This window comes from Muscardinus avellanarius, assembly GCF_963383645.1.
Source record: "Muscardinus avellanarius genome assembly, chromosome: 5".
NCBI classification, from domain to species: domain Eukaryota; kingdom Metazoa; phylum Chordata; class Mammalia; order Rodentia; family Gliridae; genus Muscardinus; species Muscardinus avellanarius.
This window is the reverse complement of record NC_137790.1, coordinates 127,524,042-127,551,174: the sequence shown is the minus strand read 5'-3', so window position 1 is coordinate 127,551,174 and position 27,133 is coordinate 127,524,042. Positions and strand designations below refer to the sequence as shown.

The window sequence follows — 27,133 nt, the reverse complement described above, 5'->3', positions numbered from 1 at the left end:
TGGGCGGGGGTCGCGGGCGGGGCACGCCTAATGGGGCCCGGGTCGCGGGACTCTGGGCCCCTGCCGAACTGCGCGTAGCACGCCAGACCCCTGGAGAAACCGGACCCAGTAAGACGCTGGGTTCTGGGCGGGGGTCGCGGGCTGGGCACGCCTAATGGGGCCCGGGTCGCGGGACTCTGGGCCCCTGCCGAACTGCGCGTAGCACGCCAGACCCCTGGAGAAACCAGACCCAGTAAGACGCTGGGTTCTGGGCAGGGGTCGCGGGCTGGGCACGCCAGATGGGGCCCGGGTCGCGGGACTCTGGGCCCCAGGCCGAACTGCGAGTAGCACGCCAGACCCCTGGAGAAACAAGGCCCAGTAAGACGCTGGGTTCTGGGCGGGGGTCTAGCACAGGGCACGCCAGCTGGGGCCCGGATCGCGGGACTCTGGGTCCCGGCCGAACTGCGAGTAACACGCCAGACCCCTGGAGAAACCGGGCCCAGAACAGAAAAAGATAAAGAAAAATATCGGAGAGGTGGTAAGAAAGCCGTTATGGATGCCAGGACACTGGAGATGCAGACAAAACTTATCTAAATGCACTGGAACTTATGGAAAAATTCGCCGTGAAAGAGGACTGCTATTTCTCTATATTGTTAAGAATCTCAGACATCACATATAAGGAGAGAGTTTAGCGGAGACCAAGGAGAAATGCGGTGTTGAAAGAGTTCTTCGCAATGGTGGTAGAGACTTGTATTCAGGAGAAGCAGAAACCGGATCTTACCAACTTTATTTTTTTGGAGAAATTACACCAAATGTCGAATGCTACCATCACGCATGCTTAGGAACACTGGACAACATTCAGAGTGGAAAAAGAGCCTGGGAAGGATTTGAAACGGTGGAGGCAGTGGCAATGCCAGTGGCCAATATTCGGGGGAGGCAGAGATCTGATACATTACAACTGGAACCTTTGAAATACTAACCACAGAGACAGTGATCGGAACCTGCTGAGGGGTTAGGCGGGCGCCGGGGCCAGTGGCCGACATCGGAGCTTGCTGTGAGGCAGGGCCACTACTGAGGCCTCCGTGGCGGGATTGTAACCTGCAGAGGGGTTAGACCGATGCTGGGGCCAGCGAGGCCGGCATTGGAGCCTGCCATGATGCAAGGCTTGTGCTAGGGCCTCCGAGGTCGGGTCCGGAACATGCTGAGGGGTTAGGCCGATGCTGGGGTCAGCGAGGCCGGCATCGGAGCCTGCCGTGAGGCAAGGCCAGTGTTGGGGCCCCCGAGGATGGGACCGGAGCCTGCTGAGGGGTTAGGCCGGTGCTGGGGCCAGCGAGGCTGGCATCAGAGCCTGCCATGAGGCAAGGCCGGTACTTGGGCCTCCGAGGCCAGGATAAGAGCCTGCCGAGGGGTTAGGCCGGTGCTGGGGCCTCCGAGGCCAGGATAAGAGCCTGCTGAGGGGTTAGGCCGGTGCTGGGGCCAGCGAGGCCGGCATCGGAGCCTGCCTTGAGGCAAGGCCGGTACTGGGGCCTCTGAGGCCGGGATCGGAGCCTGCCGAGGGGTTAGGCCGCTGCTGGGGCCAGTGAGGCCGGCATCGGAGCCTGCCGTGAGGCAAGGCCGGTACTGGGGCCTCTGAGGCCAGGATAAGAGCCTGCTGAGGGGTTAGGCCGGTGCTGGGGCCAGCGAGGCCGGCATCGGAGCCTGCCTTGAGGCAAGGCCGGTACTGGGGCCTCGAGGCCAGGATAAGAGCTTGCCGAGGGGTTAGGCCGGTGCTGGGGCCAGCGAGGCCGGCATCGGAGCCTGCCGTGAGGCACGGCCGGTACTGGGGCCTCCGAGGCCAGGATAAGAGCTTGCCGAGGGGTTAGGCCGGTGCTGGGGCCAACGAGGCCGGCAGCAAAGCCTGCCGTGAGGCATGACCTGTGCTGGGGCCTCCGAGGCCGGGATCGGAGCATGCCGAGGGGTTAGGCCGGTGCTGGGTCAGCGAGGCCGGCATCGGAGCCTGCCATGAGGCAAGGCCGGTACTGGGGCCTCCGAGGCCAGGATAAGAGCCTGCCAAGGGGCTAGGCCGGTGCTGGGGCCAGCGAGGCCGGCATCGGAGCCTGCCTTGAGGCATGACCAGTGCTGGGGCCTCCGAGGCTGGGATCGGAGCCTGCCGAGGGGTTAGGCCGCTGCTGGGGCCAGCGAGGCCGGCATCGGAGCCTGCCGTGAGGCAAGGCCGGTACTGGGGCCTCCGAGGCCTGGATAAGAGCCTGCCGAGGGGTTAGGCCAGTGCTGGGGCCAGTGAGGCCGGCATCGGAGCCTGCCTTGAGGCAAGGCCGGTACTGGGGCCTCTAGGCCAGGATAAGAGCCTGCTGAGGGGTTAGGCCGGTGCTGGGGCCAGCGAGGCCGGCATCGGAGCCTGCCGTGAGGCAAGGCCGGTACTGGGGCCTCCGAGGCCAGGATAAGAGCTTGCCGAGGGGTTAGGCCGGTGCTGGGGCCAACGAGGCCGGCAGCGGAGCCTGCCGTGAGGCATGACCAGTGCTGGGGCCTCCGAGGCCAGGATCGGAGCATGCCGAGGGGTTAGGCCGGTGCTGGGGCCAGCGAGGCCGGCATCGGAGCCTGCCGTGAGGCAAGGCCAGTACTGGGGCCTCCGAGGCCAGGATAAGAGCCTGCCAAGGGGTTAGGCCGGTGCTGGGGCCAGCGAGGCCGGCATCGGAGCCTGCCTTGAGGCATGACCAGTGCTGGGGCCTCCGAGGCCGGGATCGGAGCCTGCCGAGGGGTTAGGCCGCTGCTGGGGCCAGCGAGGCCGGCATCGGAGCCTGCCGTGAGGCAAGGCCGGTACTGGGGCCTCCGAGGCCAGGACAAGAGCCTGCCGAGGGGTTAGGCCGGTGCTGGGGCCAGCGAGGCCGGCATCGGAGCCTGCCGTGAGGCAAGGCCAGTACTGGGGCCTCCGAGGCCAGGATAAGAGCTTGCCGAGGGGTTAGGCCGGTGCTGGGGCCAACGAGGCCGGCAGCAAAGCCTGCCGTGAGGCATGACCAGTGCTGGGGCCTCCGAGGCCGGGATCGGAGCATGCCGAGGGGTTAGGCCGGTGCTGGGGCCAGCGAGGCCGGCATCGGAGCCTGCCGTGAGGCAAGGCCAGTACTGGGGCCTCCGAGGCCAGGATAAGAGCCTGCCAAGGGGTTAGGCCGGTGCTGGGGCCAGCGAGGCCGGCATCGGAGCCTGCCTTGAGGCAAGGCCGGTACTGGGGCCTCGAGGCCAGGATAAGAGCCTGCCGAGGGGTTAGGTCGGTGCTGGGGCCAGCGAGGCCGGCATCGGAGCCTGCCGTGAGGCAAGGCCGGTACTGGGGCCTCCGAGGCCAGGATATGAGCTTGCCGAGGGGTTAGGCCGGTGCTGGGGCCAACGAGGCCGGTAGCGGAGCCTGCCGTGAGGCATGACCAGTGCTGGGGCCTCCGAGGCCGGGATCGGAGCATGCCGAGGGGTTAGGCCGGTGCTGGGGCCAGCGAGGCCGGCATCGGAGCCTGCTGTGAGGCAAGGCCGGTACTGGGGCCTCCGAGGCCAGGATAAGAGCCTGCCAAGGGGCTAGGCCGGTGCTGGGGCCAGCGAGGCCGGCATCGGAGCCTGCCGTGAGGCAAGGCCAGTACTGGGGCCTCTGAGGCCAGGATAAGAGCCTGCCAAGGGGTTAGGCCGGTGCTGGGGCCAGCGAGGCCGGCATCGGAGCCTTCCTTGAGGCATGACCAGTGCTGGGGCCTCCGAGGCCGGGATCGGAGCCTGCCGAGGGGTTAGGCCGCTGCTGGGGCCAGCGAGGCCGGCATCGGAGCCTGCCTTGAGGCAAGGCCGGTACTGGGGCCTCCGAGGCCAGGACAAGAGCCTGCCGAGGGGTTAGGCCGGTGCTGGGGCCAGCGAGGCCGACATCGGAGCCTGCCGTGAGGCAAGGCCAGTACTGGGGCCTCCGAGGCCAGGATAAGAGCCTGCCAAGGGGTTAGGCCGGTGCTGGGGCCAGCGAGGCCGGCATCGGAGCCTTCCTTGAGGCATGACCTGTGCTGGGGCCTCCGAGGCCGGGATCGGAGCCTGCCGAGGGGTTAGGCCTCTGCTGGGGCCAGCGAGGCCGGCATCGGAGCCTGCCTTGAGGCAAGGCCGGTACTGGGGCCTCCGAGGCCAGGATAAGAGCTTGCCGAGGGGTTAGGCCGGTGCTGGGGCCAACGAGGCCGGCATCGGAGCCTGCCGTGAGGCATGACCAGTGCTGGGGCCTCCGAGGCCGGGATCGGAGCATGCCGAGGGGTTAGGCCGGTGCTGGGGCCAGCGAGGCCGGCATCGGAGCCTGCCGTGAGGCAAGGCCAGTACTGGGGCCTCCGAGGCCAGGATAAGAGCCTGCCAAGGGGTTAGGCCGGTGCTGGGGCCAGCGAGGCCGGCATCGGAGCCTGCCTTGAGGCATGACCAGTGCTGGGGCCTCCGAGGCTGGGATCGGAGCCTGCCGAGGGGTTAGGCCGCTGCTGGGGCCAGCGAGGCCGGCATCGGAGCCTGCCGTGAGGCAAGGCCGGTACTGGGGCCTCTGAGGCCAGTTTAAGAGCCTGTCAAGGGGTTAGGCCGGTGCTGGGGCCAGTGAGACCGGCATCGGAGCCTGCCGTGAGGCATTACCAGTGTTGGGGCCTCCGAGGCCGGGATTGGAATCCTGCCAAGGGGTTAGACCGGTGCAGGGGCCAATGGCCAGCATCGGAGCCTGGCGTGAGGCAAGTTCACTCCTGCGGCCTCCAAGGTTGGGACCAAAGCCAGCTTAGGGGTTTGACCGGTTCAGGGGCCAGCGAGACCAGAACTGGGTCCTCCCATGAGGCAAGGCCGCTGCGTGAGCCAGCGAGGTCTGGATCAGTCCACAGAGTAGCCAGGCCACTACTGGGACCATCAAGAGTGGGATTGGTACTTGCAACGCAGCATGCACAGATAAATATCGCAGAAAATATAAATCAGACGCTTCTCTTAATCAGCAATAACTAGGAGGAAAAGGGCAACAGGAAGAGGTTGAGCTATAGAAAGGGCCCTATAGTGAAGCAACTAATGTGATCAATCAGAGGGTATGTAATACTGGAGGACGGAGCCTCTTTAAAACGCAGGAGGTACATAAACAAATGTATCAAAGTAAATCACCAAAGAAGTGTGGGATGGAGGGAGGGGGAGGGAATGGGACGGTGGCTGGAGGAGGGCTAATTGGATGATGTGTGCTTGTATATCCTCTCAAGTCTTGTACTCCAATGTGATTGATATATGACTACAATGCACCAATTTAAAAAATAAATTAATTAAAAAAAAAAATTTTAATGTGGCATTTGAATATATTGCAGACAAATTCCACGGCAACAGAATAATGCCTCTAAAATATGTATTTCTAAAACATGGTCAGTTGAGATGTTTTATTATATTTGTCTTCCTATATTTAAAAAATATACCTGCATTGTGCATTGTAATTATACATTGTAATGAAGTTCAGAATGATAAGGACATACATGTACATAGAATTTGTTATGTTTCCCTCTGGATCTCACTCCACTTCTTTCTGTTTTCTATGTTATTGAAATTGGCATTGATAATTCTGTATATGTACATAGCATTATTTGTACTGTTTTTCTTTATCGAGTCTGGTTATTAATGTTACTAGTATTCTCCCAGATACATGGATTTCAAAGGCAGGCATCTCTAATTCTTCCTTATTGTTTTCCATTTCTTCTCTTTGTTTCAACACAAAACATATACCTGTGTTATACCTGATTTATGATTCCTTATGTACCATCTACCTGCTTGGAAACCATGTTTCCTCATTGTGCACTGAGTTTTAAGCTAAACCTCACTTACTATTAATGACAGTAAGAATAATATCGCTTAGTCACAGTAATGCTGTTAATGTTACTAATAGTAATGTTACTAAAACCATATTTAAAAAATTATGCCATAAAATTATTTAAGGTGTTTTGTGTAGGGTGTCTTGGGGAGGGACTATATAATACAAAAATTATAGAAACAAATTATATTTTTATCCATCATTTTAATAGTAAAATTATTATTCAAGATGTTTAGAGTAGTATGTAGAAAGCTAAAAATAATAAACAAGGTGATACAACCCAACAAAAATAAACCCAAACATTTCCTGGAAAAGTTCCAAAGAGCCTGCAAGATCAGACAAGAATCAATAAACTTTGTTCAATCAAAATGAGTTCTAGTGTTGTTTACAACTTCCAGCAGACCACAGAAGAAAGAATGCACTGAGCTGACATTTGCTGTACGCCAAGCAGGTGTGGCCCCTGCACTATTGGCTCAGTAACTTTTTCCCACTGAACACCATGCTTCTCCCTATAACAATAACATGACAGTCAGCAGCTGCTGGCATAGAGCCAATGGTTCTTTTGGTTATGCAGTCAACTCTCTTCATTTCATACTACAAAAGCTCAACACAGTAGGAGAGATGCCTGAACACATTCTTCAGTCTAGGAAACAGGCTGGGTTCCTATAATATGGCCTTAATCTACTTAGCTGGTGGCCTTCCTCCAGTCTCCTCAACATTAGAACCTAGTGGTTGAATATGGACTTGACAGTCATACTACCATAATTCAAATCTCAACTCCTAGACTTGTTAGTTGTCTTCTTTGAAGCAAGTTGTATAAACAACAGACACTTTTTACCTTATTTCTTTATCTGTAAAATGATGATGATTTTATATTAATAGTCATCACTTTATAGGGAAAGATGGGCCATAGTTATTAGTTCTAACTGGGTAGCTTACTGGCCCTTGCATGCCGTCCTCGAATAGCAAGGAAGCTATTTTTACTCTCATGTATATGGATGGCCATTTCCTAAACATAAGCCTCTTTACCTCTGTCTTCTCTGCTATACCATTTTTCACAGCCTGCTGAAAATTCTACCTACCCCTGCAGTGAAATCTTTCCTGCTCCTGTAGGTCTATCTCAAATAGATATCTTTCATAATGTTTTCAGTGTATTCAAATGAAGGGAATTTTGCTTCCCTTCCTACTTCATTGTCCTTTTTTACCCTGAGAACCAAGTTTAAAGCCTTTTATATTATTCTATATAAACACCGACATATACTTCTATATATATTCCCCCTTTTCTAGCCCATAATAGTCAGGTATTAGTTTATTAGCTTAAAACACAGCAAAATATCCTATTCTGTTTTGGGGCTTCCAGGTGTTTGATGAGAGATAAAAGAACAGAAAGATGATGAATGTGTCTGTGATTTTGTACTGAGGTCTTCTGGTAAGAGCACTTTGGGGTTTGTTCAATTAAGAGGTAGTCAAGTGATTCCGGACCTTCTGCTAAATATGAGTGATATATGGAAATAGATATCTTTCTCTTTGGCTGTCTAAGCCACAAGGTATGTACCTGAGGTTCACAACAAGTGGCTGATTATCTCTTTGAATATTCAGTGGTCTGAGAGATGGTCAGAAACATAGTGGACTTTGTTTCAAAATAAAAAGGAACAGGGGTATAGCTCAAAGGTAGAATTCCCCAAGGATCAATCCCCAGTACCAAAAAAATCAGTTTTGTTGAGTCTGTACAAACCACATGAGGTTGTTTGAATTCATGTTATTTTTCATGGAATCAATCTGAAATAAGAACAAACTATTCACTTCACTTATTTATATATCTCTAAACCATGAGCCACGTAATTCTTCTCATCATACATTTGTTTTTCCAACAAATGCCATTTTCAGTGAAATTAAAGACTTTGACTATTAATATGATAAAATCAAAATTTGCAATTTAAGGATTTCAAAAACGAAGAGAATTTTTCCTACTGGTGATTTATTTTGCCTTTTATAATTGGAAGCCTGGGATTCAAAAGTATTGTTTGAAACCTTTGTAGGGTTGGTCATTGCTTATGCTGAGAATTTCTTTTTTGTGTTTGCTTTTATTGGTGAAATATAGTCTCACATAATAATGTAAATCATGTTGATAATGACATACATGCACAAGGCTTTTGATGCCCCCACCCTCACTTTTCCATTTTTCTCCTTCCCATTACAGAGTACCCAGATTAATGTTGGGGTACCTATTCACATAGTTTATGGTAGTATTTCTGTTAATGAAGTTAGTCTTCCTCTATTCTTACTCTCATCTCTCCTCTCTGACTCCCCTGAGGTTTCTCTTCATCATCTGGAGTCTCTTTTTTATCCTAATTTTTCTATATCCTGCACATATTAAAGAAAACATATGACCTATCACTCTATGTGATTTATGTGACTGGTTAATCTCACTTAACATAATATTCTCTAGGGCCTTCCATTTTCTTGCAAATAACATAATTTTATTTTTCTTTATTGTGTAGTAGAATTCCATTGTGTCTATTTTCCATAATTTTATAATTCAGTCATCAGTTGATGGACCCTGTAGGTTGGTTTCATAGTCTGGCTATTGTGAATTGTGCTGCTCTGAACATGGTTATGCATATATTACTGTAGTTCTCTGATTTCAACACCTTTGGAAATATACCCAGTAGTGGTATGGCCAGATCATATAGTGGATTCATTGCCAGTTTTGTAATGATTCTCATAGTGTCTTCATAGTGTCTGAACCAACAGTGGAGAAGAGTGCCTATTTCCCCACAGCCTTGACAACATTTATTGTTATTTGATTTGTTTTCTTTATAATTGCCATTCTGATTAGGGTTAAATGGAATCTCAGTGTAGTTTTGATTTGCATCTTCCTTATTGCTAATTATGTTGGACCTTTTTTATGTATCTATTGGCCATTTGTTTTTTTATTGTAATACTTATTATTTATTTATTTATTTATTTATTTATTGGCCATTTCTATCTCTTATTTTGTGAAATATCTGTTTCATTCAGTTGCCCATTTTTTGATTAGGTTATTTGTTTTTCTAGTATAAAATTTTTTAAGTTCTTTCTATATTCTAAATATTAGCCCTCTGTCAGAGGGATAGCTGGTAAAGATTTTCTCCCATTCTGGAGGCTGTCTCTTTAGATGCTTGATGATTTCTTTTGATGAGAAGAAACATTTCAGTGTGATATCATCCCACTTACAAATTCTTATTTTAATTTCCCGAGCTTTGGGTTTCTTGGTGAGAAAGTTTCTATCTGTGCCTGTATGTGGGATGTTGGAGTATTGACATATGCCCTCCTCTAACAGCTTCATAGACTGGTCTAACTTCCAAGGTTTTTGGTACATCTTGAATTGATTCCTGTGCAGGGTGAAAGATAAGGATTGAGTTCCATTTTTCTACAAGTTGATAGCCAGTTTTTCCAGCACCATTTATTGAAAAGGCTATCTTTTCTCCAGTGTATGTATTGGGACACTTTGTCGAAGATCAATTGACTATAAGTGAATACATTACTTTCTGTATCTTCTATTATGTTTCATTGGTCTGTGTACTGTTTTTGTTTCAATACCATGGTGTTTTCAAAGTATAGCTCTGTAGTATAATTTGAAGCCAGGAGTTGTAATGCCTCCTGCTTGGTTCTTGTTACTGAGAATTGCTTTGCTATTCTGGGTCTTTGTTTTGTCCATATGAAATTCCTGAGTTATTTTTCTAGCTATATAAAAATAACATTAATATTTTGATAAGAATTGTATTGACTTTGTAGATCACTTATGGTAGAATGGTCTTTTGATGATATTTATTTTGTCTAAGAACAAAGGAGATCTGGTGTTACAATATCTTCTGTATACTGTTGACTATGCTTTCAGTTTTGAATGAACTGTCTTCTAACGGTGATATTTTGTTGTTTATTTTCTCTAACCTTCCAGAATTGTTTTTTATTGCTGTCTTTATTCATTTATTGACTCCATTTTTTAAGGCCTCCTTCTGATTCTTTCTTTTAAGGTCTCAGTTTCTTCTTTCATTCCTGCACACTCACTGTGAGGCCTTTCATCATATTGAAGATGCTGATTTCAAAACAAAGTTAATTTTTACTTATAAGAAAAAGTTGTATTGTAATAATAACTTGAATTATTAACAATTGAATTATTAAATGTGTATAGTATTTTTGTATAAGAATATACTTTTTATATATTTTATCAATTGGCCCATATTGTATATAAATAGTAACATATATACCTATATGCTATATATATATTTAATAAAATATACTTTTTAATGAATCATTTTATATATAGTTATATTATGAAGTTCAACCTTTTTTATTTTGTGGTGATAGAAGATGTACATATTAGTCATTTAAACAGAACCTTCATGGTCTGGCACTTTTGGTGCCTTTACAATTTGTAAAAAAATAATCATTACTGGACAACTTCCGGGAAGATGGCGACGGAGCAAAACGGGGCTTACGAGCCCCGCTAACAACCAATCTCTATTACCACAGAATCGGCACCTTTCATAGCCAGAGAACACCATAAGCAGAGAAACAAAAGATGTAATTTTAAGGGACAGAGAAAAGAGGGCTGGAAAAACGAGACACCAGAAGCCAGACCGCAGTGCTGCAGCCAGAGCCGCTGCGTGAAGTGGCGGGCGCCATTTTGCCTTGCAGCACCAGGCTCCAGAGAGGAAGGGAACTCATAACGGAGCCCAGAAACCAGAGAGGAGATACGCGAGCCTCTTGCCCGAGAACGCGGCAGCAGTACCTTACTGCTGGCGGCAGTGGCGAGTTCACTGGACGGCACCAGACCAACGCACTCAACAGCCCACCAAACTCCAGAGAGGAGTGGCGGACAGCGAGCCGAGGTGAGCCGCTGCGGAACAGCCGGACTGGATTCGGCTGGTTTCTCGGCGCAGGAAACAGCTAAAGCTCCCAGGGGCTGGGCTCAACACACCCTGCAGGGACTCAGAGTGGAGTTCAAAAACAGAGAAGAAATACGCCAGCCTCATGGGTGAAGGCATGGCAGTGGCGCCATATTGCTACCGGCGGCAGCAGCAGCGAATTCACCGAGTCCACGACAGCTCCATCTGCGCACTCAACAGTGAGTCAAATTGGGGCCCCTAGAGGAGAAATCCCAGTACTGTACTCCCAGGGACTTGACCCAGTGGGGAAGTGGAAGTGGCAGATATTACACCATAGGAGAACGCCCAACCTGGCACCCCCCAATGGTCTAAAGCAGCCTTGATTGACTCCCTGGGTCTGAGACTCTGTGATACAACCCAGTAAAGGAGTAGTGGGGACTGAGATACCACAGACTCGAGATCCACAGCACCTTAAGTGAAGTCGTAGTGACCTAGGGAAGAACCCAGAGAAGGCACAAACTTCCGAAATCATGGGAAAGAGGAATAACAATGGAGCAATGAATGCCCACAACCCCACAACTTCAGAACCTGATAAAACAGAAATTCAGAGATTTATAGAAGATCAAATCAGGAAAATAACTGTAGAAATAATAGAGGTGCTTCGAAAAGAACTCAGAGAGAGCCAAAGAGAGATAAAGGATGCAATTAATGAAGTAAAGGCCACAATTCAAAGTACAAACAACTGATTAGACCACATGGAGAATAGAATCTCACTCCTAGAAGATGATCATTCAAAAAATGAACGCATAGTTTCTAATTTAGAAAAAAAAAATCCGACAGCAGGAATCTGACATTGAAGAAATATGGGTCCATTTTAAGAGAGCTAACCTAAGAATAATTGGAATAGAGGAGGGAAAAGAAAGTGATACCAAAGGGATAAACAATCTCTTCAAGGAAGTAATAGCAGAAAATTTTCCAAACATAGAGCAAGAGGTCGATACACAGGTCCAGGAAACTTATAGAATCTCTGTTAGAGAGGATCAGAGAAGAAGATCCCCACGCCACATAATTGTCAAAATGACCAATGTGGAAGCCAAGCAGAGAATCTTAAAGGCAACAAAAACAAAGGGCCAAGTGACATTCAGAGGCAAACCAATTAGAATCACTCCAGACTTCCCAAACCAAGTCATGAGAGCCAGAAGGGCTTGGAGTAACAGATTCCAAACTCTGAAAGAAAACAACTTTCAGCCAAAAATTTCCTACCCAGCAAAACTTTCTATCAAATTAGATGGGGAAATAAGAAGCTTCCATGACAAACAGAAACTGAAGGAATTTATGTCTTCAAAACCAGCACTAGAGAAAATACTCAAAGAGATTAACTACAAAGAAGAAATAGGTAACACACACCAGAACCAGAGAAACAAGATTTTCCATCCAACAGACAACTAAGATTGGTTTTCTGTGGAGATTCATTATTTATGTTAGTCTTTTACCTATCTCTAAATTGTATTGTTTGCTTTTATTGTTGCTATTTTTAGGATTTCTAGCTGGAATATTAATATACCTTCAGATATAGCATTTGGAAATATTTTATCCCATTCTATCAGTAACTTTTAACTTTGTTTACATTGTCTTTGAATATACAATATTTTTTTTTAGGGAGTTTGTATACTCTTCTGTTGCCTGTGCCATTGAAATCATATCCAAGAAATCACTGCCAATTTCAATGTTGTGAGGTTTTATGACCCAGATTTTCTTCTAAAATTTATAGTATTAAGATTTATATTTAGGTCTTTTATCTATTTTGAGTTCATATTTGTATATATGTTAGGTAAGGGTCCAATTTTATTCTTTTTCATGTAATTATTATTTTTCAACAATATTTAGTTAAAAGATTATTATTTCCACCACCAAATGTTTGTGGAAACCTTGTCAAAAATAACTTGACAATATATGGAAGAATTTATCTCTAAGCTTTTATTTAACTCCAATAGTTTATATATCTGCCTTTAGAACAGTACTACACTGTTTCAATTATTGTAGCTTTATATGGTTTGAAATCAGAAAATATACATCTTCTAGCTTTGTTCTTCTTCGAGATTGTTTAGGGTATCTAGAGTCCATATTCCATATCAGGATAGATTTTTTCTGAAAAATAAATAAATAAATGTATGATAGCTTCACCTAAAAAAAAAAAAAGAAGGAAAGAAAAGAAAAAAAATATTCTCTGGTAAGAAAGAAAGCAAAGAAATATTGAACTGTTATCTTTTAGTCATCAAAAGCTTGGTATCAGACAAATGAAACTGTTTTGTGAGATTATCATCGTTAATATTGGATAAATTGCTATAAAACTAGATGTCAACCACTAAGCCAAGCATGGGAAGGAGGGATGGGGAGGGAACAGGGTGGGGATCGGGTAGTGGCTAACTGGGTGATGTGTGCATGTATGTCTACAAAAGTATTTTCTTTGTACCATAATGATGTATGAATACATTGCACCTATAAAAATTTTAAAAAAATAAATAAAATTTAAAAAAAAAATCATTACTAATGAGAAATACTCAAGTAACTGTTAAGAAAACATAATTTACCATTGCCAAACTATGGAATCAGCCAAGATTTCCATAAATACAATGGAATTTTATTCAGCCATAAAGAAGAATAAGACTATGTCATTTGTGGGAATATAGATGGAACTAGAGAACATTATGCTAAGTGAGATTAGTCAGCCACAAAAAGTAAACAATCACATATTCTCCTTAATATGCAGAAGTTAGGGAGAAAAAGAGTCATAGGAGGAATTGTATACAAAGGAGAAACCATAAGAGAGCAAATAAGGTGACCTAACTGAGGGGGATGAGAGTGAGGAAGAGGAAAATTCCCTAAGGTACATGATGTACATTCATAAATATATCAAAGTCATACACTAACCAAACATGAGAAGAAGATAGGTGAGGGGAAATGCAGTGGGAATTTGGGAAGGGCTAAATAAATGAGGTATGCATGTATGTCTCTACCATCTTGTACCTCATTAAGATGTGTGATTACAATGTACCAGCAACAAAATGAAAAAAATTTAAAATATTAAAAATAAATAAATAAAAGAACTTATGTTTTCTAGACATATTATATTTAAACTTGGCTTTAATAAAACTTTTTCATATTCTTTACTGGAAATACTAGTCTCATATTAAATGAAGACATGTAGTCTCACTGGAGGGCTACTTTACACTCTTTGTATCTATTTCCAAAATGTTTGATTCACTTCTCTTTAACCCTTTCTTTCATATTTAGTCTTTGAAATACTTTAATAGTACGAGTGAGAAAATGTTGAATTGATTAGATACTTTATAAGCTCTTGTTTTAGGACTTTTGACTTATATATAGTACTTAACCGGGTAAGAAATAACTCAAAGTAAGCCTCCCCTTTTTGCCTAGAAATTCTTCTCTTTTCATTTCCAGTGATTTACGAGAGGAGATATGGACATATATCAAAAGTTGAAACTCAGAAGTTCATATCTACTAGCCTTAATACAGCAACATACAAATATGAAAATATCCAGTATTCTAGATAAATAAAAATTAGGGATTGGAGTCATTAAAGTTTCAGTCATATTTTTTCTCTTCTAAAGAATTTAACTCTAATTTTCATAAAATTATTTTTAATACCTTCATTGGTGCACTGGTCTCATATTATAAAGCAGTTCCTACTAATAGTGGCATACATGCACCCAGCACTTGGTGGGTTTTCCACTGGCTCCCTCCTTATAGCTCCCTTTCCCCATACAGAGCATTGACTTTGACATGGATATTCTCACATATGTACATACTGTTAATGGTAATAATTTCTCCATTGATCTTCCTTCTCCAGCTCCCTCCCCTCCTTTTCCTTTGGACCATCTACTTGGCACCACTGGAGCTTCTCCTTCATTATCTGGTCTCTCTGATATCTACATTACTCACTAGCTTCCACATAAAATACATAGAAAACACATGACCCTTTGCTTTCTTTGTCTGGCTAATCTTACTTAACATAATTTTCTCTAGATCCACCCATTTTCCTGAAAATGGCATTATTTAGTTCTTTATTGCTGAGTAGAATTCTACTGTATCCATATATATCATAATTTTGTAATCTATTCATCCACTGATAAATATCTAGATTGTTTTCATATTGTGGATATTGTGAAATTGCTGCTATAAACATGGCTATGCATACATTACTATAATATTCTGACTTTTATTTCTTTGGAAAGATATTCAGTAGTGGTTTAGCTAGATTATATAGTGGACCCATGCCCAGTACTCTGAAGAATCTCCGCACTGATCCCTATGGTGGCTAAAGTAATTTGACTTTCCAACAGTATTGTGGAAGAGTTTCTATTTCCCCACATTCTTGCCAGATTTGCTGCTGTTTGAATTCATGATGATTGCCATTCTGATAGGGGTTAGATGGAATCTCAGTTAGTTTGAATTTGCATCTCTCTGATTGCTAATGATGTTGAAAAAATTTTACATATTTATTGACCATTTGTATCTATTCTTTCATAATGTGTATTTAGTTCAATTGCCCATTGTTTTTGATGGAGTTATTTTTTAACTATTAAGTCTTTTAAGTTTTTTATATGTTTAGATATTAGTCATCTATCAGAGTAGGTGATCTCCTATTCTGTAGGCTCTCTCTTTAGACTCTTCATGATTTTCTTTGAGGAGCAGAAACATTTTATCTTAATGCCATCCCAGTTATTAATTCTTATTTCAACTTTCTGATCTCTGGGGGTCTAATTAAAGAAGTATATACCTGTGCCTATATTTTAGAGTGTTGGACCTTTGCCCTCCTCTAGTAACTTCAAAGTCTCTAGTTTAATATCTAGGTCTTTGATCAATCTGGAATTGATTCTTGTGCATGAGGATAGGTGGAATTTAATTTCATTTTTGTGCAAACAGATAACCAGTTTTTCTACCACTATTAATTGAAAAAGCTATCTTTTCTCCAATGTATATGTCTGACATCTTCCCTGAAAATAAATTGGCTATATGTGTGTAGATTTGTTTCTTTATGTTATATTCTGTTCCATTAGTCTATGTGTCTACTTTTGTGCCACTACCATGCTGTTTTTATTATTATAGCTTGCAGTATAATTTGAAGTCAGAAATTATCATGCTACCTGCATGATTCTTATTGCTGAGAATTGATTTTGCTATTCTGTGTTTTATTTCTCCATATGAATTTTATAATTTTTATAGGTCTGTGAAGAATGCCAGTGATATATTTATAGGAATTGCATTGACTCTGTAGATCACTTTTGGTAGAATGGCCATTTTGATAATATTTACTCTATCTATCCAAGAACAAGGGAGATCTTTTCTCTTCTAAGATCTTCAATTTATTTCTTTAGTGCTTTGTAATTTTTATCGTAGAGGTTTACCTCCTTGGTTAGATTTATTTCTAGGTATAATATTGTTTTTGAGGTTATTTGTAATGGAATTGTTTTCTGGATTTATTTCTCAGTGAATTCATTGTTGGTATATAAAAATCTACTGATTTTTTGTTTAATATTTTATCTTGATACTTTGCTGAATTTATTAATCAGCTCTAAAAGTCTTTAGGTGGAGTTTTTTGAGTCTTCTAAATATTGGATCATGCTGGCTGCAAATAATTTCAGATCTTCTTTTCCTATTTGAATTATTTTGATATCCTCTTACCTCATTATGCTGGCAATAATACTTAGCTTACCTGACCAAAATAAAGAGAGAATATACCCACATTATTAAAATCAGAAATAAAAAGGAGCCATCACCACAAACAATGGGGAAAACTAAATAATTGTCCAAAACAATTTCCAAGATTTATACTTCAATAAACTGGAAAACATAGAAAAATTAATGGATTTCCAGACACAAATATCCTACCTAAATTCAGCCCAAAAGATATAGAAAACCCAATTGATTAATAGCAAGCAAGGAGATAGGGACAGCAATAAAAAGCCATCCATCAAAGAAAAGCCCAGGTCCAGATGGAGTTCCAGCTGAATTCTACAAAATATTTACAGAAAAACTAACCAAAGTACTCCAAAAGTTATTCTGTGAAATTAAAAGAGATGACAGCCTTGCAAACTCCTTCTCTGAGACCAGTATCACCTTAACTCCATAACTGAATAAAGATTTCTCTAAAAAATTATAGCCCGATGTCCTTGATGAACATAGATAAAAAATTATAAAGAAAATACTAGTGAAACATTCGAAACCAAACCAAGAAAATTTCACACCATGATCTAGGTGGCCTCATTCCAGAATAAAAGGCTGGTTAAACATACATAAGAATCAGGAAATGTTATTCACCACATAAATAGAACTAAGGGCAAAAATTGCATGATTATCTCAATAGATGCTAAAAAAGCATTTGACAAAATTCAACACTCATTCACATTTAAAAAAAAAACTGCAGAAAACTGGAATAGAAGGAATTTACCTCAGCTTCATTAAGGCAATATACAATAAACCCAAAGCTAACATCATACTTAATGGGGAAAAACTATAGCAATTCCCTTTAAAATCAAGAAAAAGAAAAGGACGCCCATGATAACTACTCCTTTTAGACGTAAAATTGTAATTGGTATCAAATAAAGCTTATATGTTGTTGGGCAGTAGACAAAGTTATAACCCATTTGTCATTTCTGAGCTTATGGTGAAGTGGCCAAGGACTGAAAACCTGTCAGTCTGACTCTTTTTCCATCAGAATGCAACTTGAGATGAATTATTTATCTCAATACTATCAAAGATGGTGGATATTCATTTGTCATTTCAAATGTCCCCATAAAATACAGTAAGTTTCAGAAAAATGGAAACTAAAAATTATTGTCAACCTAGACAACCACCTATCTTTTGATGACCAGCATAATTAAGGCTACTAATAATGTTAAACCACTTGGAACTTGCTATAAAACTTTCCAAACTAGATGAGGTTCCTGGTACAGTTTTTGAGCCTTGAGGGATTATCACTCATTTTGTTAACAGCAGTAAGAAAAGAAAACAAATAAATAAAGCATAACCAAGTAGTGAATGGAGAATAATCTCTAATCTGTAACTTTGATTTCTTTGAACATTATTCTGTTGTGCCTAAAATTGCTGAAGAATTCAGGATTCTGCACACTGGTGATCACTAATGATCATAAAAATACTCTTCAAATCCTTATAGTCGAGATGATCAGAATCTCGGTATGATGGCACAGACCTATAGTCCCAGTACTTAGGAAGCAGAGACAGAAGCATCATGGGTTTGAGTCCACTTAATGAGACCTTCAGAAATTTAGCAAGATCTAATTTCAAAATAGTAAATAAATAGGACTTGAGTATAGCTCATGAGATAAACACTTCTGGGTTCAATCCCCAGGACCACCCCCCCCCACACACACACACATACACATGGAATTGTCAGAAGAATTTTTAGACTTGGTCTATGTCATGATTTTTAGATGCTGATAGTGATGAATAATGTGACATGGACTTTTATGAAAAAATGGAGGCTATTGTTGAGTAGTTTTTAAAATATGTGCATTTTAACATAATGTGTTTTCTCAGAATGCTATTCTTAGATTGATTATATGCCTTAAAAATCAATACTGTTTTAGGATGAGGGAAATGTTGTAAATTAAGGGTGTCATTGAAAGGATAGAGGCTGCCATTGCCCTTCATTTGTATTACTCTTAGGACTTAACTTTTTTCTTTAAATTATTCTTCTTTGTATTGTCTTCTCTTTTATACTAAAGAGGAAATTTATTGAGGGAAGAAACCATGAGAACAATTAATTAATATTACATGCCAATTCACGTGCTCCATGGATTCTTGTTTACTGAAGAAATTAGAAAGCAAAGGAGTTTCTAAACCAGATGCAAATAAGAACTAAAGGTGAGATGTTGCATCAGAGACCCTCAAAAGATGATGATTTTTCAAAACTTGCTTTATTTTATTTTATTTATTTTATGGTACTGGGGATTGAACTCAGGGGCATTCTACCTCTGAGCTATACTCCCAGGCCTTTCTATTTTTATTTTGAAACATGATCTTTCTATATTGCTGAGACTGGTCTTGAACCTGTGATTCTCAGCCTTACAAGTACGGAGATTAGAGGCATGGGCCACCACACCTGGCTTCCTAACCTGGCTTTCTCACACAGATAGGCAAGCCTCCAGTATGTCTACTCTTCCACCCAGTCCATTAATCTATGCATTCATTAACTAAAATAGGCTCCACACATTAGATTCATTCTTAATTTTAGATTTATCCTTAATTTTCAATCAGAATGCAGAGATAAATTTAACATAATCACCTAATTGGGATGGTTAGTATAGTAGACATATGTGGATTCATAATATACCTGGTACAATATATAAACACTGGGTATTAAAGAAGTAAATCAGAGTTCCAGTTTTCTGCAGACAAAATAATGTTCAAAGTGATGATGTGTGTTCAGAGAAATGGCAAATAATTTCTTTCCAGACCTTCCGGCAATGTCATTTTATTTATTGAGGATTTTAATAAAAACGAATCATTTGTGTATCACAGCTGCCCAGAATGAGTAGATGCTCTGGTTCAAATCTCTTCAATTTGATTTATTACTCCTTAGTTTATTTGAATGCCATGTCACAGGGTACAGCTAATAAAAGCGGGGACATTTGTCTCTGGGCAAGTTTGATCTGAGGTGAATAACATGAAATAATGGCCTATTGACAAGCAATTAAACACCACTTCTTTTCCTAGCCCTGTTTTGAAGTGTGGTTGTCCTAACAAATGGAAGCACCCTTATGTTTTAAGATTCCAATATCATCTGCGAGGAAAAGCACCTTTTAATTAGGTTTTCAATAGAATCAGCCGGGACTCACTGCACATCATCCTTACCGCTTATCTCCATCGACTGAGGCCCAAACAAAGCAAAGATAAATAGCAAAATTCATTAACAATCCATTTACTTCAACTGCATGTTGCCATGTCCTGGGGGAAACAACACATCTTTCTCCAGACAGAACTGTTTCTTACTTGAAGCTGGAGAGGAATTTATGCAACCCTTCCTCTCTGTGGAGAAACCTGGCTAATACAAAATGAAATGAGGCCGATTTCCTCTTCATACTTAAATGTTTATTTGAAGACAGACAGACAGACAGAGAGAGAGAGAGAGAGAGAGAGAGAGAGAGAGAGAGAGAGGTGCAAGCCATTTTAAGAAAATTATGTGCTTATTTTAGAATTTGGGGGGCAGTAATCAACAGAATGCTATACTAAAAATATCATTGGAAATATTTGGTTTACTCAAGATAATACTGAGGACAACACACATTTTAAAGAGAAAGTTGGCTGTGATATTCTGCTGCAAATGAGATCATAATATTCTTTCTCTATTATGTCATCATCTAGACTAGAAGATTCAGAAGTAGTGATGGAAAGGTACCGTAGAAGCTCTTGTCCTCCGTAAAATGTCTTCTAAGGTAGCGTTACCTAAACTAACATATTGCCAAGCAACAGTATTAATGGGTTTAATTAGCAACCTTTTTCTAAGAAAGCCTGTTCACATTTTATATTCATACTTTGTGTTGTGGCACTGAAGATTGAACCCAGGGGCATTCTACCTCTGATGTATGTCCCTAGCCCTTTCTATTTTCTTATTTTGAAGCAAGGTCTCAGTAGCTTGCAGAGAATCTACCTATGTTGCTGAGGCTTTCCTACAACATATGATACTCCTGTGTCAGCCTCCCAAATACTGGGGTAACAAGCTTGGACCACTATACCTAGCTCTATTCCTGCTTTCCATCCTTACTTTACTTCTACCTTGGCATAAGCACCTGAGTACAGGTATTCATATATATATATTCACCATTGCTTGCAGATGGTTGTGACAAGAAATTTTTACCTTCAGTTAAGGAAAAGCTTTGTTCACATGTGGCAACCACTGGAGAACTGTTTTAAATTACCTAACAAAGAAATGAATTCATTTTTCTTAAATTTATTTCTTTGTTGTCTCTGACTTTCACATAATTCCAATTGTTATTCTCATTAGCTTTTTTACATCATATAACACTTTGAGAGCAAACGGATTTTATTAAGGTATAATGGAAGGTTAACCATTTTAAAATAATACTTATACTGCCTAAATTATACCTGTTCAACCAAGTAGAAACTAATGAGGAGTGGATAATAAACAGACAGAAACAAGGCTGCTGAGGAAAGGGAACAGGAAATTAATTTCCTAATTAGATAACCAGGGTTTTTGTCTACATGAAGCCAAATAACTCATTTAATATGTTGTATCAGTGAGACTGGTTTTTGTCATGTAAACAAAACAAAGGACCAGTTCTTTGATGCTTTAATTCTTCAATTAGTTGTGTGTCATTAGATAGACAAAACTTAAGTATATTTCGAGCTGCCTTTTCTTTCTACCTAGGGCAATAATGCCAAGGGAAACAGTCTAAAGAGAAAATAATCTTTCTCTAAGTGTGAAGCAATGTCTATATTCACAAATTAGTTTAGTCTTCTTGGTTGAGTTTCCCGTTATGGTCAGGTTCAGAAGAAGTTTTTACAGGGTATATCTATTCATGTATTTAAATTAAAGTTTTTTTTCCCCCCACAGGATCAATAAATTCTTCAAAAAGCTTAACTAAATGTGTTTAGGTAGTTTAGTCATCAAATTCTGACAGGCTTGTAAAATAATCATAGATTCAAGGCTTATTATGGAAAGTTGGTATTCCTTTAGATTCAGTAGCATCCTCACTTGCCTTTTTTCTGACTTGTATCTGAAATTTCTGAAGCTTAGCTTCGGATTCTCCCATTAGTTCTAGAAAACCCAAGTCATTACTGCTTCAGATAGTACTGCCCTTTATTATGTCTCTGCTCTTCTTTTGAGACACCAACTAGCCAGCTGCTTAGACCTTTCTCTATGTTCTCCATTCTCCTAACCTTCCTCTCAGATTTTCAGTTTCTTTACCCCCATGTACTATGTCCCGATTAAGTCCTTTAAATCCGTTTTCTACTTAGTTAGCCATTTTTTAACCTGCATTGTTTAAACATGACACTAACTCCAGCTATTCGGGTTCATTTTACATTTTTGCTTTCTGTTCTCATTGAAATAGTAAATGCGTATAAAGAATGAAATGATTCTACCAGATGTACAGTCAAGCAGTTTCTTGAGCCTCTCACCCCCATGCCCTGATTCATGCTGATCAGAAAATAATTAACTTCTTTAAAATTTTATCTTGTTATTTTGGCATTTGTCACTGTATTTCTGATTAATAGCACTATAATGTGTTCTTATTATTGGTCAGTTTATTTCTGATTAATAGCACTATAATGTGTTCTTATTATTGGTCAGTTATGGATATTTTTAAAATTGGATCCTTATAGTAAGTTAATAGTTTGGCTGATAAAGTTTCCTTTCCATGTGGAAACTCATACACTTTTTTTCAGGGTACTATTTTGAAATTAGTTCTTGATAAATATCTTCTCTAAATTCTCTTTCTGAGATGACAATTTTTTTTTTTTGCAATCCCACCAACAGTGTAGAAAAGTTCCAATTTCCTTACATCCTTGCCGACATTTATTATGATTTGGCTTCTTGATGATTGCCATTCTGATTGGGGTTAGATGGAATTTCAGTGCAGTTTTGATTTGCTTCTCTCTGTTTGCTAATGATGTTGAACATTTTTTCATGTATCTATTGTCTTTTTGTATTTCTTCTTTTGTGAAGTGTGTTTCAATGTTCTTATTTTTTATTAGGTTATTATTATTATTATTATTGTTATTATTATTATTTTTGGTGGTACTGGGGTTCCTGGAAGCCCTTCTACCTCTGGTCTACACTCCCAGACCTATTTTATTTTTGGAAAAAGGTCTCTTAAGTTAGCTCGGCTGGCTTCTAACCTGCGCAATCCTCCTGTCTCTGCCTCCCAAGCGCGGGAATTACAAGCGTGTGCCACCACACCCAGCTATTTGATTTTTTTTTTTAATTGTTGAATGACAACTTTATTTTTTTACACATAAAGGCTGATGAAAAACCATTACTGGCTCTATTAAGGAAAAACACAACATTTCGATGAAAAAGATTCACTATTTACTCTTTAAATACTATGTAAGTTTTTTGAAGCACAACTTGAAAACAGCCAGCATGCTCAATTTCAGTACAACCGAATCAAGTTCAAATATACATGTTACATACATCAAGACTAGATTATAAATTGCCATAGTACCACCACCATCATCATCACCATCACCATCATCATCATCATCATCATCATCATCATCACCATCACCATCATCATCGTCATCATCATCGTCATCACGTTTCCTTTTCAATGAGTTTGATGAGTCATTGGCAGTATTTTGTGATGATACCATATTAGTGGTAATCAGAAAATTTTTGGACCCAATTAGTGATGGGTTAATCAGAACATTCTGAACTGGTGATGTTTCAGGAATTGATGCTTTTACACCAGGGGACTGTGAAGCAGGCATCTGTCCTGTAAACCTTTGCCAAGTGAGAGACATTGGAGTCCCTACTTCAGTTGAAACAGACATGGTGTGTGGGATTGGTGTGCCTAGTGTGGGAGTACTTGGTCTACTAGTGACTGAACCAACACTTAACCGTGGAACTGTTACATCTTCCTGCAGATGTAGACGCCTTTTTTTTGTAAAGATTTGAGCCTGTAGTTTGGAGCTGTTAAGCAATATCTATCATGTGGCAATCCAGGGCCTAAATATGTCTTGATCAATGGCAAGGGTGTTTAATTTCTTTCCTTGCAATATCTAGTAAAAGGTCTATTGGCGGAGGAGAGGTAAACGACTGGTGAGCGCAACACTGAATTGCCAATCGCACGTCATCTGCATCGACAGTAGTTTTCTTAGCATGGCTTGAATAAATTTTAGCATCATCTAGAATTGTGGTCACATATCAGAAGACGAACTCCAACATCTGATTTAGAACTCTTGGCTCATATTCTGTGATCCCCGTATCCTTCAGGATTTGCACCACCATCTGTGCATCTTTTGGCATGCTCTTGGGATAAGCCATCTTGCCAGACTCCATGATATCTGGTGATCAAACTTCTTGAGCTAATTCATCCACATTAAAGTATTTCAGTCCTCATCTTGTTGCAAGTTCTTTGCCTCGTGTGGTTTTTCCAACCCCTGGTGTACCCGTGAGCAGGATGTTTACAGCAGCATAGCTCTCCTGGGCGGGCACACTTGCTCAGGTGGCCAGTGCAGGCCGGCAGCAGCCAGAAGGAGCTTCGGCGGCCAGAACCGTGGCCCGAGGTCCCCGCCACAGGTTATTTGATTTTTAATGTAAAATCTTTAAAGCTCTTTGTGTATCCTAGATATTAGTTTTCTATCAGAAGGATAAATGACAAAGATCTTCTTTCATTCTGTAGGCTTTATATTTAGACTCTTGATGGTTTCCTTTGATGGGCTTAAACTTTTAACTTAAAGTCATCCCACTTATTAATGCTTGTTTTAATTTCCTGAACTTTGGGGATCTTTTTGAGGAAATTACTACCTGCGCCTATATATATTAGAGTGTTGGACCTATGCTCTCCTCTCGTCATTTTATAGTCTCTGGCCTAACTTTCAGGTCTTTAATCCATCTCAAATTGACTATTGCATGGAGTGAGGTAAGAATTTAGTTCCGTTTTCATTTCATTCATTTTCATGCAAATTACATAATTTTGTCATTCTTTATGGCTGACTAAAATTTCATTGCATGTAAATACCACATTTTCATCATTCATTCATCTATTAATAGGAACCTAAGTTGATTCCACATAATTTGGTCATTGTTAATTTTACTACTAAAAATGTGGATATTTTTGTATCACTGCAGTATCATGATTTTAATTTTTTTCTGGAAATATTCTGAGATGTGGTATAACTAGGCCATAGGAAACTTTCATGGCATAGTATGCTCTGTTTAAAGTTTATATTAGTGAAGACCATCAGAGAGGGGGGTCCATATTTCTTACAATCCTCTGGAATTGGGAACTATTTAAAACTAGACTGTAAGAGTTTTGCTGAAATGCCTCTGTATTTCTTAGGCCTAATAACTTCTGGCCTATGCTTACTAAGAGAGATTTTTTTTTCTCTCCCTTTCTCTCTCTTTACCTAGTTTGAAATTTGAGTTGTCAAATTTCTCTTCTCTTTTTCTTTTCTGGGAGGAGGTTAACTATTTTTCTACCCTTATTCTTTTTAAATATTTATTGGTGTATTGTATTCATACATCCTAATTGGATGCAAGACAGTGGAGACATAACATGCTCACATCATCCAATTAGCCCTTCCCCAGTTCTTACCCATCTCTCCCCCTCCCTCCTTCTCATGTTTGGCTTGGCAATGATATTGATGTTTGTTAAAGTACATCGTGTGCATTAGAGAATTTTCCTCTTCCCTGCTCCCATCCCCTCAGTTACATTGCCTTATTTGCTAATCTATAGAATCTCCGTTTTCATTTAGAGTTCCTCCTGTGATCCATTTTCTCCCTAGCTTTTGCATATTAGGGAAAGCATCCAATTTCTTATTTTTTTGACTGACTAATCTCACTTAGCATAATGTCCTCCAGTTCCATCCATTTCCCTGTAATTGATAAAACTGTGTTTTCCTTTATGGCTGAGTAAAATTCTATTGTGTACATATCCCATAGTTTTGTAAACCATTCATCTGTTGATGGAAATCCTGGCTGGTTCCATAGTTTGTCAATGGTGAATTGTGCAGCTATGAACATAGATACACATGCATTAGTTTGATAGTTTGGTGTTCTTTCTTTTGGGTTGGTACCCAGGAGTGGTATTACTGGATCATGGTACATTTGTTCCCATTCTTCTGAGTATTCTCCATACTGTTTTCCAAAGTGGTTGCACTAATTTGCAATCCCACCAACAAAAATGTAGTAGAGCCTACTTCTCCACATTCGCACCAGCATTTGTTGTGTTTTGAATGATTGCCATTCTAGCTAGAGTTAGGTGAAATCTCAGGGTAGTTTTGATTTGCATCTCTCTGATTTCTTATGATGTTGAACTTTTTTTTCTTGCATTTATTGGCCATTTGAATTTCTTCCTTCATGAAGTGTCTATTTAGTCCACTTGCCTATTTTTTGATTGGGCTATTTGTTTTTTTAGTGCTGATTTTCTTGAGTTCTCTATATATTCTAGATATTAGTCCTCTATTGGAGGAGTAGGTGACAAAAATCTCCTATTCTGTTGGCTCTCGATTGAGGTTCTTGGCAGTTTCCTTTGCTGTACAGAAGCTCTTCCATTTAATTTAATCCCATGTATTAATTTGCCCTTTGGATTCTTATGCCTTTGGGATATTGTTGAGAAAGTTTTTATCTATACCTAAGTGTTGCAGTGTTGGACCTATGCCCTTTTCAAGGAGCCTCAATGGCTCTGGTCTAATTTCTAAGTCTTTGATCCATTTTGGATTGACTCTTAAGCACGGTGAGAAATAGGGATTTATTTCCATTTTTCTGCATATGGTTAACCAGTTTTGCCAACACCATTTGTTGAATAGGCTATCTTTTTTTTCACTGTATGCTGTTGGCTTCTTTGTCAAAAATAAATTGGCTGTGTATGGATTTGTTTCTGAGTCTTTTATTCTGCTCCACTGGTCTATGCATTTGTTTTTGTGCCAATACCATGCTGTTTTTATTACTATGACTTTGTATTGTGGTTTAAAGTCAAGTATTATAATTCCTCCTGCATGGTTTTTGTTATTGAGAACTATTTTGGTTATTCTAGTTCTTTTGTTGTCCTAAACAAATTTAAGTACTGACTTTTATATGTCTGTGAGGCATGATCTTGGTAATTTAATGGGTGTTACATTGAAGTATGGCCGTTTTGATGATATTTATTCTGCTATCTATAAACATAGAAGATCTTTCCATCTTGTAAGATCTTCTTCACTTTCTTTTTTCAATGTTTTATAATTTTCTTTGTAGGGATCTTTTATATCCTTGGTTAAGTTTATTCCTAAGTATATTATTTTTTTGTGGGAAATCCTAAGTGGAAGTGTTTTCTGGATTTCTTTTTCAGTGAATTTATGGTTGGTATACAGAAAAGCTTCTGAATTTTTGAGATTATTTTTATATCCAGACACTTTGCTGAATTTTTTGATAAGTTCTATAAAGACTTTTGGTTGAGTTCATTAGGTCTTCTAAGTACACTATCATGTCATCTGAAAATAGTGAAAGTTTGAGCTCTTCTTTATCTACATCCTTGCCTTGTTCCTATTTTTAGGGGAAATTCTCAAAGTTTTTTCCCATTTCATATGATGATGGCTGTGGGTATATTGTATATTGCCTTTATGATATTGAAATATGTTTTTTTCTATTTAAAATCTTTGCAGTGCTTTTAGCATAAATGGATGTTAGATTTTGTCAAATGCTTTTTCAGTGCCTATTAAAATGATCATGTAATTTTTGTTTGGTTCTATTTATATGATGAACAACATGGAT

At 40.8% G+C, this 27,133-nt stretch overlaps 1 pseudogene across 1 annotated transcript in view; it reads right to left on the bottom strand.

The window, feature by feature from the left end:
- LOC308263614 (transcription initiation factor TFIID subunit 9-like) overlaps positions 1–23,719 on the bottom strand; it is a 93,669-nt pseudogene extending 69,950 nt beyond the window's left edge. The window contains exon 1 of the transcript in view: positions 22,884–23,719. The product of the transcript in view is annotated as a transcription initiation factor TFIID subunit 9-like (transcript). The remainder of the gene's footprint in view (positions 1–22,883) is intronic.
- Between the last annotated feature and the right edge of the window lie 3,414 nt (positions 23,720–27,133).